The sequence below is a fragment of the Sus scrofa genome, chromosome 16, assembly GCF_054392235.1.
Source record: "Sus scrofa isolate SSC_HxYL_T2T_F1_AM1 chromosome 16, Sscrofa_HxYL_maternal_Yorkshire_Landrace_v2.0, whole genome shotgun sequence".
Classification (NCBI taxonomy): Eukaryota; Metazoa; Chordata; class Mammalia; order Artiodactyla; family Suidae; genus Sus; species Sus scrofa.
In genome coordinates, this window is record NC_139398.1 from 77,236,476 (window position 1) to 77,252,905 (window position 16,430).

The 16,430-nt window shown below is 36.9% G+C and overlaps 1 long non-coding RNA gene across 14 annotated transcripts in view; it reads right to left on the reverse strand.

Annotated features, from left to right (window-relative positions):
* Positions 1–16,430, reverse strand: part of LOC106506547 (uncharacterized) — a 760,340-nt gene that overhangs the window by 351,273 nt on the left and 392,637 nt on the right. The window contains exon 1 of one of the 14 annotated variants that reach the window (XR_014830974.1): positions 234–418. The exons of the other annotated variants lie outside the window; for them this stretch is intronic. This is a non-coding gene — a long non-coding RNA (uncharacterized LOC106506547). Of the gene's footprint in view, positions 1–233; positions 419–16,430 lie in introns of those variants that run through there. 14 annotated transcript variants of the gene reach the window in all.

Genomic DNA, 16,430 nt, shown 5'->3' on the forward strand with positions numbered 1-16,430 from the left:
GTACCTATTAGCATTATTAATCTCCCCCAAAACCTTCTAGAATAGGCACTGGTTTTATCCTTGTTTAGAGATGAGAAAATGAAATCAGAGAGGTTGGGTTCCCTGTCCAGAGCCACATTGTTAGTAAAGAGCAGTCACAATTCATACACAAGGCTCTGGAACCTAAATTGTTAGAAACTGGGTTCTCCTACATTGCCAAATCCCACTCTTCCTTTCCCTGCTGGACGACTAACCTTCAAGGTCTTCCAGGTCCTCCAAGGTCAGAAAAGCTGGTTTAAAATCAATCCTGGCTGAATTCTCAAGTTTTTTCAATCATCTTCTAACTCACAAATAAAGCTACTCTATCAAGTGGCTCTGATCCATTTCTCTCCACTCAGAGCCAGGGCAAATATTCCTCCCACATATCCCTATCTGAACTGCTGCGTTTATGCTTAAATGCAATTATGTAGCTCCCACTCCCCCACAGATCCTCTTTTTTTCTTCATTTGCTTCCAATAAAGAGACACTATTTGGTTGGGAGCTTTCCAGGGTAACATGAATCCATCCTGTGTAACTAGTTTCTGCATCTGGAAAACTGAATGATGCTTTGGTGTTTGTTTAGCAAGAAAGTTGGTTTGTGAAACTGCATTGTTACTTTATTATCTTTAAAGCTTTTAAGCCATATTAAGCAAATTTAATTTCCAAAGATGTCTTTTCTCACCATCACCCCTTTTTTTTAAATGGCCCAGTCAGTTTCTACTTTTAAACCAGTTTCTGGCAAATATGCCACTGAGTATTGATTTGATTTGAACACTTAACCAAATTAGCCACATGGTCCATCTGTACCTTTCTACCCTTCCCCAGCAAAACAGGTATTGCCTTTAACATAATGAGAAGGCACACATCCCAGAACCCCAAATCCACCAGACAAATAAAAGGCACACTCCTTCAGTCCACAAACATCAGTTCCCTTAAGAAAGAAATGTCTGGCAACCCTAATCCATGAACCAGAGAAAATTTTGATCACCTTAACATTCCCACTATGGCTTTTTATCCTTTCCATCAATAAATGCTATAACTGGAGATGTTCACAGTGCCAGCGTGTGATAGCTTCTGTAATTACCTCATCTACAGACCAAGAGACTGCTTTCTTTCTTCACACTCTAGGCAAGATTATGAACCTTAGGAAAGCTAAAAAAAAGCCGGTGTCTGATTACTCACTTAGGTTCTCTATCTTTGAATAAAGCAAAGGAAAACATACTGCAAAGGTAAAAATTATTTTAAAGGAGAGAATGAGAAAAAAAATGTACTTCTGTATTGAAAAAAAAATCATAAAGTTAGATTCCCACGTCAGAGGATCATGAGACACATGATTATTACAGGGGTCAGTGAGTGAGGGGAAGGACAGAAATAGTCCCAGGAATTTATTCACTTCAATTGAAATTTTTTTATTAAAATCTAAAATGTGCTTATGGGATGGTTCCTTTAGTATAAATGCACAGTTAATTATTAAAAGTATAATAAACAACATTAGAGTTTATGGAACCAGAAGTAAACTCCTCACCCATTCAAGTAAGTAGGTTTTAGGTCATAAAAGCAGATTATAAAATTTAGGGAAAAAAAAAAAAAAAAAAGAAGAACCTAAGTTCTAAAGCTCAGAAACTACCCAGCATTAGTTCATGTCCTTCATCAATAACTGGAGAACAGGACCTTTGTCATTAGATTATACAAAGTGTCTGGCATTGGATCTTTTTTTTTATTTTTTATTTTTTTATGTATTTTTTTATTTTCCCACTGTACAGCAAGAGGGTCAGGTTATCCTTACATGTATACATTACAATTACATTTTTCCCCCACCCTTTCTTCTGTTGCAACATGAGTATCTAGACATAGTTCTCAATGCTATTCAGCAGGATCTCCTTGTAAATCTATTCTAAGTTGTGTCTGATAAGCCCAAGCTCCCGATCTTAACAGAGAAGAGCTCCTTGCTCACATGCTAATGAAGATGATCTAAATGATTAAGGCAAAGAGCCTTAGTTTTACTTTTTTTCTTCCCTCATAATCTGTTCTACCCAAGAAATCAATTATGCAATCACTGCACCTACTAGGGGCAAAAGAGTGTTAGATGTATACAAAAAGACCCCAGGCATCTTAAGGTAATAAATCTTTCCCTTCATTCCTTATGTTGACTGAAGACATATTCATTATCAACAGCAAAAGTAACAATAGTTATTAAATCTACCATGTGTAAATATATTCAGAGGAAACATCTTTGTTCTTTTTTCCTTCATGCCTTATCATCTTTAACACTACTGTTTCAGGGTTGGCTCCTATTCGTGGATCCTTAGGGATCCAGAAAGGTATAAAACATGGTCCCAGACTTTGAGGAATGTCCACCATCTCCACTCTGAACCTCCTGCAAATGTCTAGCCACGGAAAATCCAAATGACATGATGAATAATTTTTTTAAAAGGAATGAGCACAGCATTGATGCAAGTATACTGTGGGGAAGAACGCAGGGAAGAGTAGCAAAATCCAACAGATAAAGAACACTCAGTGGAAAAGTGGTCAGATAGTCTATCATGAAGTTAAAAATAAGAGTGAAGAAAACATGCCTATGAAGGAATATTGTGAGGCTCAGACAAGGGATGGTGAGACTGTAGGAGATGACAAATGGCAGAACTCATTAAGAAATACAAAGATTTTTTTAAAAAATCTTAAGTATCCAATGCTGAATGAACACATGAAATAATAAGCACTGCAGAATGCTCAGCAAGAGAAACAGTAGACAGTAATAAAAAAAGGCAAAAATATGGAAAAAGCAGTTTTAAAGGATCATTGACTAAAGATACATAGAGAAGATACAGCAATCATGTAATTGGAGTCTATGCTAAATAAAACAAAAAGAATGGACCAGGACATATAATGGAAAACATAATTTAAGATTTTTTAAAAAGCTGACTTCAATTTACCCATTGAAAGATGGCATCGTGTGCCAGGAAAAAATTGATATAGGGAGGACAATAGTGATAGTATCTGGGAAATTCTTGAATTTTACAGACCAAGAATCCTTGTAGTCAATAAGAAAGATTAAGTCACTTATAAAATGAAAGAAAATGGTGCCCTTCCACTTCCATATTCAGCAGTAAAAGACATTGAATAATGCTATAAGATAAAATTTTGTGTTTATGTGTCTAAAATATAAACCTTACCTCCAAAGGAACTGTACGCAAATATTAAACTCAGGCTAATAAATATGTATGCTGAAGTGTTTGAGGGACAAGTTATAATGATGTTTCCTAATTTTTAAATGCATCAAAAAATAAGACGAAGAATGGGTAAAGCTATGGATAGATGATAGAATCTTATTAATGAACTATTGAGAAAAACTGGTAACTATATAGAGACCTAAAGAACCTAACTAATAAGATAGATACGACTGGGAGTTCCCGTCGTGGCGCAGTGATTAATGAATCCGACTAGGAACCATGGGGTTGAGGGTTCGGTCCCTGCCCTTGCTCAGTGGGTTAACGATCCGGCGTTGCCATGAGCTGTGGTGTAGGTTGCAGACGCGGCTCGGATCCCGCGTTGCTGTGGCTCTGGCATAGGCTGGTGGCTACAGCTCCGATTAGATCCCTAGGCTGGGAACCTCCATATGCCGCGGGAGTGGCCCAAAGAAACAGCAAAAAGACAAAAAAAAAAAAAGATAGATACGACTGGTATATACCGAACTTTGCCCTAAACCTCGACAAACCATCTTGATCTCAAGCACTTATGAACATTCATAAAAAATGATCGTTTATGAGCTTCCCAAACACTCAATAAATTCTCCAAAATAGCAACTCTACAGATAAAGATCTCTGACCACAATGCGATAAAACTTAAAATTAATACGAAGTCAGAAATCCTAAGATTTTCAAAGATTTTGGAGATTTTGAAACTCCCTCTGAGATCTTGAATCAAACCGGAAATACATACCAACATTGTGGATTTTCAGAAACTCGGCTTAACAAACATACATAAACGCACTACTGAAAGAAAACTCCTTAGCCTTAAATAGTTTCATCAACAAATATAAAGAATGAATTTTATATGTTCATAAATAGAACAGTAAAATGAAAGGAAAGGAGTATAAGGAATTAAGGGGAATAAAATCAGAAAGTAGTAAGTTCTACAACAGAAGAATAGGAAAACTATTGCGAAAATCCAGGTTATTTTTTAACTTTCAATTTTTAAATACTCTTTGGCATGCAAAAGAACTACCAAATCAGTAGTACACAGAGATCCCATATACCCATTATTTGGCTCCCCCAGTGTTAACATATTACACAACCACAGTGCAACTTTTGAAATCCAGCAATTAAGTGAATGCAATACCATTAATGAGTCTACATATTTTATTCCTATTTCATCAGCATTCCCACAAATACCCTCTTTCTGGCTCAGGATTCATTCCAGGATTTCACATTGCATTTAGTTGTTTATCTCCTCCAACATGTAACAGTTCCTAGCCTTCATGGCCTTGGTATTTTTGAAGAGTATTTGTCAGTTCTTTTCTGGACTGTCCCTCAATTGCTTTATTTTACCAAAACAGACTCTAGAAGGGATATAAAATATGATCAACAGTCTAATTCCTAAAGAAGACATAAAGAATGTAGTTAAACTACCCCCCATCTACATGTTTAAATGATTTCATAGGGAAGTTCTTCCAATCTTATAAAGAAAATAATTATAGTATTACATAAAATGAAACAAAAACCTTGCAAAGATTGAGCATGTGTACTTACATTCACACATATACACAGGCAAGTAAGAAGTCTATAGGCCAATCTTGCTTATGACTACTGATACAAGATTTTAAAATAAATATCAACAAATATAATCTAAGAACACATAAAAAAAATAACACATCTGACTGAGTGGGGCCTATTCCAAGAATAAAAGGAATTTTCAATATTGAAAACAAGTTTTAATATGATGTATCACCTTATCATAGGTCTAAGCACAAAAAGGTGATGATCTCCACAGAGATCTAAAAAGGCACTGAAGAAATTCAGTCATTCTTAAGAAAAATACTCCATAAAATTGGAACAAACTCTTTTATCTGAAACCAAAGGTCATTGGAAAACACTAGAATTGTTTTTGATCAACAAGGGTTGTACTGGCACAATTCTTCTTCCTTATTAATTATAAATGTACTGTAATCTCAATAAAAATACACAGTTTTTATGGGGATGGTTTGAAATTAGACGTTCTCATTTGATCTTTCTATATATAAAAAATAAATACATGATGGCCAGGAAAATTTTAAGGAAAGGGCCCAGGGAGGCATCTTTCAAGGCAATGAGAGGAATTTACCCCTCTTAAATATTAAAACAAATAATCAATATTTAAGATAGCATAACATTATTTAAGTGTTTAAAGGAGAAAACCACCAAGCTAGAATTCTGTATCCAGCAAAATCACCCCTCAACAGTAAAGAAAGAAAAAATTCCTCAAACAAAAATTGAGAAAATTTGTCACCATTAGACTTGTTTTGCAAGAAATGTAAAAATGTTAAAAGAAACAAAAGTATGAAACACTGACCTACATAAAGAAAGGAGCATTAGAGAAGAAATAAAGGTGAGATTCTTTCATTCTTAACTCATTTAACCAATAACAGCTTGTTAAAATAATAATATCAACAATACATTGGAAGACTATCGTTTATGGACAAATGAAATAAATGACAATAATAAGATATAAGAGGAAGTAATTGGGAATACCTTGTTATAAGCTACCACCTTGAAGCAGTATAGCTAATTTTTACAGATGTAATATGTATAAATGGTATATGTGCTCATATACGAGTGAACTTAAATAAATTGCATATTGCACACTCTAGGGAAACCACTAAAAAATTTACAAAGCAATCATAATGGATATATTAAGAAAGAGAAGAAAATGGAATCAGAAAATGTTCAGTGAAAACCACTGGAGACAGAAAATAAATGGAAGATGGGGAAATTTTTATATATATAAATATAAATAAATATAAATTATATATATACATACATATACATACCAGTAATTATAAAGAAGTATTAACCAATAATCCCTTTAAGTGTGAATGGTCTAAATACACTAAGTAAAAGACAGAGACTGTTGGAGTATACTAAAACAAAACAAGACCTAATTATCTTGTCTCTTGTTGTCTACAAGCAATTCACTTGAAACAAGGTCATAGATAAGGAGTAAAGGGATAGATAAAGACAAACCATGCTAACACAAATTCAAGGAAAGCTGGAATAGCTTTATTAATTCAGACAAAGTCAACTTCAGAGCAAGAAATATTACCAGAAATAAAATGGCTATTAAATAATGATGAAGTGATCAGTACTCCAAGAAGACATAACCAACCTTAATGTATATGTGCCTAAAAACAGTGTCAAAATGTGTGAAGTGAAAACAGATAAAACTGCAAAGAGAAAGAGACATATCCACTATTGTATTTGGAGACTTCGACACCCCACTCAGTAAGTGACAGAGCAAGCAGAAAATCTGTGAGAGTATGAATGAACTGAACAGGGCCATCAATCAAGGGGATGTAATTGACATTTATAGAATACTTCACCCAACAACAGCAGAAGACACATTTTTCTCAAGCTCACATGCAACATTCACTCAGACAGACCACATTATGGACCATAAAACACACCTTAACAAATTTAAAAAAATATAAATCAAACAAAGTATGCTCTCAGACCACAGTGGAATTAAATTAGAAATCAATAAAAGAAGGATACTGGAAAATCATAAAATATTTGGAGATTAAACAAAACACTTTCAAAGAACATATGGATCAAAGAACAAGTATTAAAAGAAATTTTTAAATACTTGGAGCGAAAAGAAAATGAATGCTCATTTCTTAAAATTTGTGGATGTAGTGAAAGCAATGCTTAGAGGGAAAAGTATAATATTAAACGCATATATTAGAAAAGAAAAATGGTCTACAGTAAATAAGCTTCCATCTTAGGAAACTTCAAAGTAACACCAAATTAAATCCAACGTAAACAGAAAGATTAATAATAATCAGAGCAGAAATCAATGAAATTCTAGACAAGAAAACAATAAAATCAAAAGTTGTTTCTTTGAAAAAAAAATCATGAAGATTTGAAAAAACTCTAGCCAGGCAAACCAAGGAAGAAGAAGGAAAACACAAATTACTAACATCAGAAATCAAAGATAGACCAGCAATATTAATCCCGTGGACATTAAAAGGACAATAAAGGAGTATCATATTCCTATGCCAACAAATTTGCTAACTTAGATGAAATGGACTAATTCCTTCAAAGTTACAATAAAGGCTCAGAAAAGAAGAAAATGGGTAATGTGAAGAGTCTATGTATATAAATAAATAGCATCAATAACAGCCTTCCAAAATTGGAAAGCATCAAGCCAATCACAATAAAAACTTTCAGCAAGCTAGGAACAGAATATAGCTTTTTCACCTTAATAAAAACATCTACAAAAAACCTACAGCTAATACATAATGTGAGTTTCTAGGTACTTTCCCCTAAGAAGGGAACAAAACAATAATATTCCCTCTCACTACTGCTTTTCAACATGCTACCAGAAGCCCTAGCTAATGCAATAAGAAAAGACAAGGAAATAAAAGGTTTACAGATTGGGAAGGAAAAAAGAAAACTGTCTTTGTTCACAGGTGACACGATTGTTTATGTAGAAAATCTCAAAGAATCAACAGCAAAACTTCTCAAACTAGTAAGTGATTACAATAAAGTGGCAGGATACAAACTTAAGATGCAAAATTCATTCACTTTCCCATATACCAGCTATGAACAATCATAATTTAAAATTTAAAACATGGCACCATTTATATGAGCACTCCATTAAAATCAAATACTTAGGTATAAACAATATGTTTAATAACTATATAAGGAAAATTCTAAAACTATGAAAAAAGAAATCAAGTATCTAAATAAATGTAGATATGGTCTATGTTCATGTATAGAAAGAAATATTGTGAAGATGTCAATTCTTCTTAAGTTTATCTAAGAGTCAATGAAATCCCAATGAAATCCTAGCAAGTTACTTTTTCAACAAGGTGATGCTAAAGTTTATATAAAAAAGGCACAAGTATCTGATGAAGAACATATCTAAAATACACAGAACTCTTAAACTCAAAGATAAGAAAATAAATCAAATTTAATCATGGACTTGGAAAACAGACTTGTGGCTGCCTGATGGGAGGGGGAGGGAGTGGGAGGGATCAGGAGCTTGGGCTTATCAGACACAACTTAGAATAGATTTACAAGGAGATCCTGCTGAATAGCATTGAGAACTATGTCTAGATACTCACATTGCAACAGAACAAAGGGTGGGGGAAAAAAATGTATGCATGTAAGGATAACTTGATCCCCTTGCTGTACAGTGGGGAAAACAAACAAACAAACCAAAAAAAAGCACCAAGCAAAAGATATGAAGAGAATCTAACCAAAGAAGTTATACAGATAGCAAGTAAGCATATCAGAAGATGCTCAACATCATATGTAACTAGGGAATTGCAAATTAAATTAACAAAGTGATACTACTACACATCTATTAGAATGGCTAATATCCAAAACTGACAACACCAAATGCTGACAATGAGTTTTCATTCATTTCTGGCAGGAAATGTAAAAAGGTACAGACACTTTTTAAGACAGTTTGGCAATTCCTTATAAATCTAAATGAGTCTTACCATGTGATCCAGCAACCACACTCCCTAGAATGAAATAATACGTCCACCCAAAAATTTGCATATAAATGTTTACAGCAGCTTTATTCATAGTTACAAAATCTTGGAAGCAACCAAGAAGTCCTTCAATAGGTGAGTAAATAAACTGTGGTACATTCATAGGAAATATCCAGAGATTAAAAGAAAAAAAAAAAAAAAAAAGGAGCTATGAAGCCAGAAACATAAAAAGAAGGCAATATCCAAAAGAAACAATATCCAGAAACAAAAGGCAATATCCAGAAAAGAAATGGCTACATACTGTGTAATCCCAACTACATGACATTCTGGAAAAGCCAAAACTCCAGAGACAGTAAAATGACAAGCTGTTGCCAGGGAGGAAGGGACCACCAAGTGAAACATGGGGGATTTTTAGGGCAATTAAACTATTCTGTATGATACACGAAAGAAGAGTACATGATAGTATGCATTTTTCAAAACTCATAAAAATGTAAGACACAAAGAGCAAACCATGTAAACTACGGACTTTTGTTTATAACAATATATCAATATTGGTTCATCAATCATAATAAATGTACCATATTAATGCAAGATGTTAATAACGTGGGGAAATGGAAAGAGAGGCATGTGGGAACTCTTTGTGCGTGCACCCTGTACCTTGGTAGTTTCTATCCACATTTCCTGTAAATCTGAAATTGTTCTAAAAAATGAAGAACTATTTCTTTTTTAAAATAACGAGAATGCTTTCTGTGTATTTGTATGGAAAAACCTATCAGATGCACAGGTAAGGGAAAACAGCAACAGCAAAAGAGTACATAAAATATGTTGCCTGTTATATAAAAATGGGAAAAGAAATAAAATTATATTCATATTTGCTTGTTATGCATTAAGCATTTTGGAGGAACACCTAAGAAACTGGCCGCAACGGTTACCTGTGGGGCTAGCAGTAAAACTAGCTGGATGAGGGGTTGTAGAAAGAGATTAATATGTGGATCTGACATGTGATTGCAGCATTGTTTTATTTTACATTATCTTTTAAAAAACAATCCCCTTCAGGTTTGTTGAGCTCTAGAGAAAATCTGAATTTGACTGTCCTCAAAGTAATATTTTCATTTAATACGCTGAATAACCCATCTGGAATTTACTCCATAGAAACACGTTCATGCGTGCACAGTATGTGCAAAGAAACTATGAAGACATCCACTGCAGCATTATTTGTAACAGCCAAAATTTGGGGAGCATCTAAGTATGGATGGACAAGAGGAACTGGTTAAGAAAATTATAACACAAACATTAGACATACTAGGAATCTCAAACCATCAGTTAAAAAGAAAAAAGACCTGCATGCATTGATGTGGAAAGTATCCATGATGTATTATTAAGGCAAAAAAATAAAGTTGCAGAAAAATGTGGACAGAAAATTTTTAAGTATAATATAATTTTGTGTGTAAATGCAATAAAGAAAGATCTGGAAGGATATGTAACAAACTGAAAACAGGGCTTACCTCGGGGGAAGTATGTGGGATTTTTAGGATAGAAGGAGAGAGGTTTACTTTTTACTCTGTCTGCTTCCTATTGTTTGACTTTTTTCTTCTGCAACTATGATATATTTCTTTTTATACATGAATAAAAATAAAGATTTGAAAAAAGAAAAAAAACCCAGTGGAGTGTTCCTGTCCAGAAGGAGCAGCCATCTCGGGGGGCTGTTTGCCATTACCTCTGTTTCTTTTTGTTCATTTTTTTCATACCGGGAAGGGCTCAAGGAACCTCTGTGTTCTCCACAGCATTGTTAACCAGGGCACTGAATCTAACTTGCCATTCCTTGTAATTGGATCCTTCCAGTAAAGCTGCCTCAATAAAATGTCCCAAGTGCCACAGCCAAGTGTTTAGGAGGCACATAGGACCCTGGTGGCTGCTTTGGGGGGTGGGGATAGGGGCCTGAGCCGGGGGCCTGGGTCTAAAATGTTGTAGGAGGCATGCATTTACGTCCCAGCAAGCTTAACTAGCGACAGAGGAGCATGTCTGTGTTTTCCATGCAGGCTTAGGGAGCCTTGTTTGCAAGGCTTGGGATCCCTGGTGAGCAGTTTTCTGAGGCTTCAGTTACAGCACAATTGCAAATGTATTAATGCAATGAGACTTTTGTATAACTACATTAGGGAAGGGGAAAATTAACTCAGTGGTTTCTCCAGCAGGCATTCACAACTGCTAATGGTGAATATATCGCAAGAAGGAAGTGATTGTTGATAATTATCCCCTAAATCCCACTTCATGAAATGCCTAAAATGATAGGCTGAGAGAGGCCTACAACTTCCTGTTTGCTCTGTCTGGAAGTGTGATGTAGGTTCCATTCAGATGGTCTTTCCTTTTATTGTTTCATCTCACAGGGGTCCTAAATTCCCTTATAATCTAGGAAACAAGTTCTCTACCTTGAGCTGAATCCAGAAGTGGCCTTTTAAGTCATGCCAGCTTGGAGGCACTGACTGTTTGTACTTAATGCTCGTCTGTCTCACTTCCCCTTGTTCGCACAAAAGGGAATGGAGGACTTCGGGGATGAAATTGCATGGAGGTATCGACCACAGGGTTAACAATTAACTCAGGCCTCCAGGATTTTATTCTAGACTTCTGGAGTCATGTGCTCTTTTATTCATACCTTCATTTCATTTCTTCATTCAACAAACATTTATTCACCACCCATTATACACAAAAGAAAGTTTAAAGTAGTTTAAACAATTTAGTTTAAAATGCCAACTTTGGAACCAAATGGAGTAGCTTTTCATCTCAGCTCTAACACTTTTTAGGTCACACAGCTAAGTCTATACAGTCTCTCTTTATATCTGCTTCCTTATATTTAAACAGGAATCACGAGGAAAACCTATCCCATCAGGTTGTTGAGAAGACTAAAGAATTTAATATGCATAGCTTAAAACAGTCCATACTATAAACACAGTAGCTACTATTGTTATTGTTATTATTATCATTCTTATAATTTTGTGTCATGCCTTGTGCTGTGAACTTGAAACACAATCTATACAATCCACAATGATGAAAAAAAAAAAAAAATCAGGGGCCCGGTTTCACAAAATTTACAGACTATCAGGGGCCTAAACATTAACCAAATATGATCAATCATAAAAACAAATGCAAGATTGCTATTGTGATTGGTCCTTCAAATAAGATGTGTGTGATGTCTTGAGGAGGGGGGTTGAGAGGGAAGAGGGGGAGAGGAGAACTGGGATTTAACCTAAGCAGGAGTCATCAAGGCCCATCTGGTGATGTGAGAGAGTTCTGAAGTGTTAAAAACAAACAAACAAACAAAAAACACAACCAGGTAAAATGGGAAAGGAAGGGTCTTTAGAGTGAAGAAAAAGAATGTGCAAATGCCCTGCAGTAGGTGGTAGGTAGAGCACGGTACCTACACAGAACTACAAAAATGTGTGGTTGAAACAAAGATATCAAAGATAGGGCAAGATGAGGTTGAATCCTGGTCAGCAGTGCATCTCCTGCTGCCTGGCAGGCACTTTAATAGCTCATCTTTATCCTAGCTGCACAGGCACTGAAGAGTTTTAAGCAGGGAAGTGTCATGATCAGATTTCCATTTCGAAAAAAAATTATTCTAGCTGCCAAATGAAGAATGGGTTGAAGGAAAGATCCTTCTTGAGTATCCCAAGTCTCTCCCTGTTGACAGTCATTCCTTGGCAAATAATGGAAGGCACACATCCCAGAGCAAAAGTCTGATGTCCCCAAGAGCTGAATCCAGAGGGAGGTGTACGGACGTTAGGTGTAGGGAGTGGGGTGGAAGAATGCCCAATTAGCCTGCTTGCCAATTTAGAGACTAGCACACCCAGTCCTCTTCCTCTAAATGGTCACTATATCAAACAGCAACAGCAGTCATTTGTTGAAAGCAATGGAAACTGGTTCTGGACACCTACAGCAAAAAGGGGATTTGTTAGAAGATGTAGGGGTATGTAAGGATCAAAAGGAAGGTTACAAAACCAGACTTAAAATGAACAGGATCCAGGCAACTCAAAGCATCTTGGTAGAAGAGCCAATAGAGAAGCCTCTTCCTCTTCAAAAATAAATTGGAATGGATGATTGACAGCCCCTAGAGTATTGGTTCATGGAAGCATTTCCATGGAAGTATCTTCATATCTCCAAAGTGGATAATCTATTCTTCCTGCCAAAGTTTCCGCCATTTATTCCCTCAAACCTGCTTTCACCACTCCTTCAGATTTCATGTTATCTGATCCATCTTCCTAAATGGTGCCATGGAGGAATACCTCCACACTTCATCCTCCAACCACTTTCTCTTTCCAAATTCCCATTATAATGATGGTAGGTACCCTTCTCTTTCCCAGATTTTTAAAGACAGTAATCTACCTGCTGGTTACTTTCAGGAATATGTGGTGGGGTAAGAGAAACAACATTGGGTTTGCATGGCAAGAACTAGATTCTGGCTTTTGCTCACCATTTAATCTTAGGTCAGTCACTTTCTTTCTGCAGGCCTCAGTGTTCTCATCCATGAAATGGGGGCAGCAGCTACCTCACAGATTATGGAGCAATCAAAACAGTGATTGTGAAATTATTTTTAATCCAGTGGTTCTCAACACCCACTAAGCTTCAAAATCTCCTGTCATTTGTTTCTTAAAATACAGATGCATTTCCCAAACCTACTGAACCACAATATAGACGGATCAACCAGGCAGCTATATTCTGAAGAAGTTTTAAATGTGACGGAAATGTGCAGCCAGGGTTGAAAACCACTATGAATGCACGTTAGGACATACATGCTATTGTCTAGCAACAGTATCACTTCTGTGGTCTGGCTACTATGCTCTGCCCCTTCTCCCAGCTTCTCCAAACCACCCTTTGCTGTGACTGCCCAAGGAGCCTTCAATCAATGTCAATCAGACACAATGCTTTTGATAAAATAAACCCAAGTACTTCTCATTGCTCTTAGGATTCAGACTCTTGAAGGTCCTCCATTACCTGCTGTTGACCTTTGACGTCAAACTCTCTCTCTTAGCTCTGGCACAGTCCTTTCTGATTCTCCAATACACCAAGTCCCATTTCCATGGTGTCCTCTGTACCTCCTGTCCCGGTTGTTTTACTCAAGAATTTTTTCCTGGCTTTTGCTTAACATTCAGGCCACAGGGAGACCCTCCAGCCCATCTATTATCAATTACTCCCTCTCCACCTGTCACCCTTCATTGCAGTACTTAATTTCTGTTCAAGTCACTTATCACTCTCTGAAATTATTCATTTATTTGTTTTCTTAATGTATCCATCTTCCCTGGCTAGACTATAAGCTCTGTAAGAGGATATTGCAAATTTAGGCAACTGCTTTATCCCCAGTGCTAGAAGATTGCCTGGCACCTAGTAAATTCAATGAGTAAATGAATAAATAAATGCACATTTCATTATCTAAGGCAAAGCAGACACACATTTTGCCATCCTCCAATACTTTAGCCAAGCTGTGAAATGACCAGCGTTTTTGCTTTGAATCACCTCCCAATTGCTGAATTCCAATTCCCCAAATTCACAGCCAAGTCATATCAGATGACCATCGACTCCAAAAGGTATCATGAATTGCTTAATATGTTTTCTTCTGGGGCTTACACAATGAATTTGATATTTACTGTTTGGCAAAGTCTTTCTGTTTTTCTTTGTTGGTACGTTTAAGTTGATTTTTTCAGCCAAGAACACCTCTTTGTGGCTGACTTCCCCATTTTTCCCCCTTTTACTAGCATACCCTGGAGTAGTATAACCAAGGAAAGGTGAGTTATGTGCAGGGAAATGGGCCTTAATGAATAGAAAATCCAAGGAATTCATTTGATGTTAGCACATTAACACTCTTTTTGCCAAGTCTTCCAAATTTCAGCTTTCTCCTACAAAAAAAAACAAAAATAATGGAGGAGGGGCAGCTCAAAAACCACAATCTTGGAATAATATAAGCCATTCTATACATTTTTTAATGAAATGTGCTCAAAAGCAGTCAACCATCATCAATAAACCCCTGATCCAAATGTCAACAAGTCCCACTGGTACAGTATATTGGTCAAGAGCTTGGACCATGACGTCAGTCAAACTTGGTGCTGCAGCTTACCAGCTGTGAGTCTGAGGCCAGAACTTAGACTTTCTAAGTATCAGATTCCTTATCTATAACATAAAGTCAATAATAGCACCTCCACCGTATGGCTAACCACCGTTAGGATGAAATGAGACAGATGGATGTCAGGTGCCCAGCCAGCACAGAGTGACACTCTATGTATGTCTGATAAAATCTAAATTAACTGAATAAATGCTATCTCCCCCACCTTCCACTTTGTAGTTTCCATTGCCCACAATGCCCTTCTAGGCTATACTCATCGTGAATAACGGCATTATTTAGTACAGAAAGATATTCATAGTTGTGGTTGTGCTCTAGCTTTCCTAAGCCTATTCTCCCGAGAAACAACTAAGATTTCTGTATTAGAAAGGCCCTAGGAGTTCCTGCTATGGCTCAGTGGTTAACGAACCCAACTAGCAACTAAGAGGATGCAGGTATGATCCCTGGCCTCATTCAGTGGGTTAAGGATCCAGCATTGCCATGAGCTGTGGGGTAGGTCACAGACTCGGCTCAGATCCTGCATTGCTGTGGCTGTGGTGTAGACTGGCAGGTACAGCTTCGATTTGACCCTTAGCCTGGGAACTTCCATATGCTGCAGGTAAAGAGATTAAAAAAAAAAAAAAAAAAAAAAAAAGAAAGAAAAGAAAAAGAAAGAAAGAAATGCCCTAATGATCTATAGGTAATGGTCTCTCTGCCATCAAAGAGAGATAAAAATGTATCCTGTAGGCTGGATGTAGAGTCCAAATATTCTTGAGAGTCTGGTCCATTGCCAGGTCCTAAAAGTATTACATTAAATAAGACATAAACCTTGCCTCCATGGGTTAGACAGACTCACCTCAAGTCTCCCTGATCCAAATGTAAAGACACTGGCAAGTCACCCAGCCAAGCCTCAGCTTGGTCCTTGATAAAATGTAGACAGTGATATCTGACATCGCATCCTCTTAGAGCAGAAATAGGACTTAAATAAGATAAAGCTTTCTAGTGGTCAGAAACCAACTCTAGCTAACTTAAACAGAAAGGTGCTTTTAGAAAGGTGTCAAGTGACTCAAAGTATCAGCCCCCAAACTCAAAAACCAGGAAAACAAGCCACATCCAAGGGATCTATAGCTGCCTGCAAAAGAAACACCCAGGGAGAACACAGTCACTGCTAGATACCAGAGCCATCATCACTGAAAGCTGCAGCCACTGCCACAAGGTGCCACCGCCATGAATAATCCCCTCCCAACTGACATCCCACAACTCAAGGAAACAGGGGCCGGAACATTATTCATCAGCCCATGATCTAGCTTCCAGGGGTTGGTGAGAGGAAAATATAAATCCTATCAGTTTCCAACATGGAAGTGGAAGGCCAAGTACCACCTTCAGGCCAAGTATAAGTCCTGGAGGGATCCTCCCCAGGAAGGGCTGTCTGGCTGCCAAGCATTTCTTCAAATGACCAATACCCGCCCCCGAAGCCTATTAAAGTATTTTGCACACAGTTGCCAGTTGTATTTTTCTGAATCATGCTGACCTGATAGTGGGATCGATTAAGACTACAGACCTCAAGGAGTGCATTCATTGCGTCTTAAAAGAAAGAAGGATGTATTATCCGTATGGGAAAGAGATTGACTC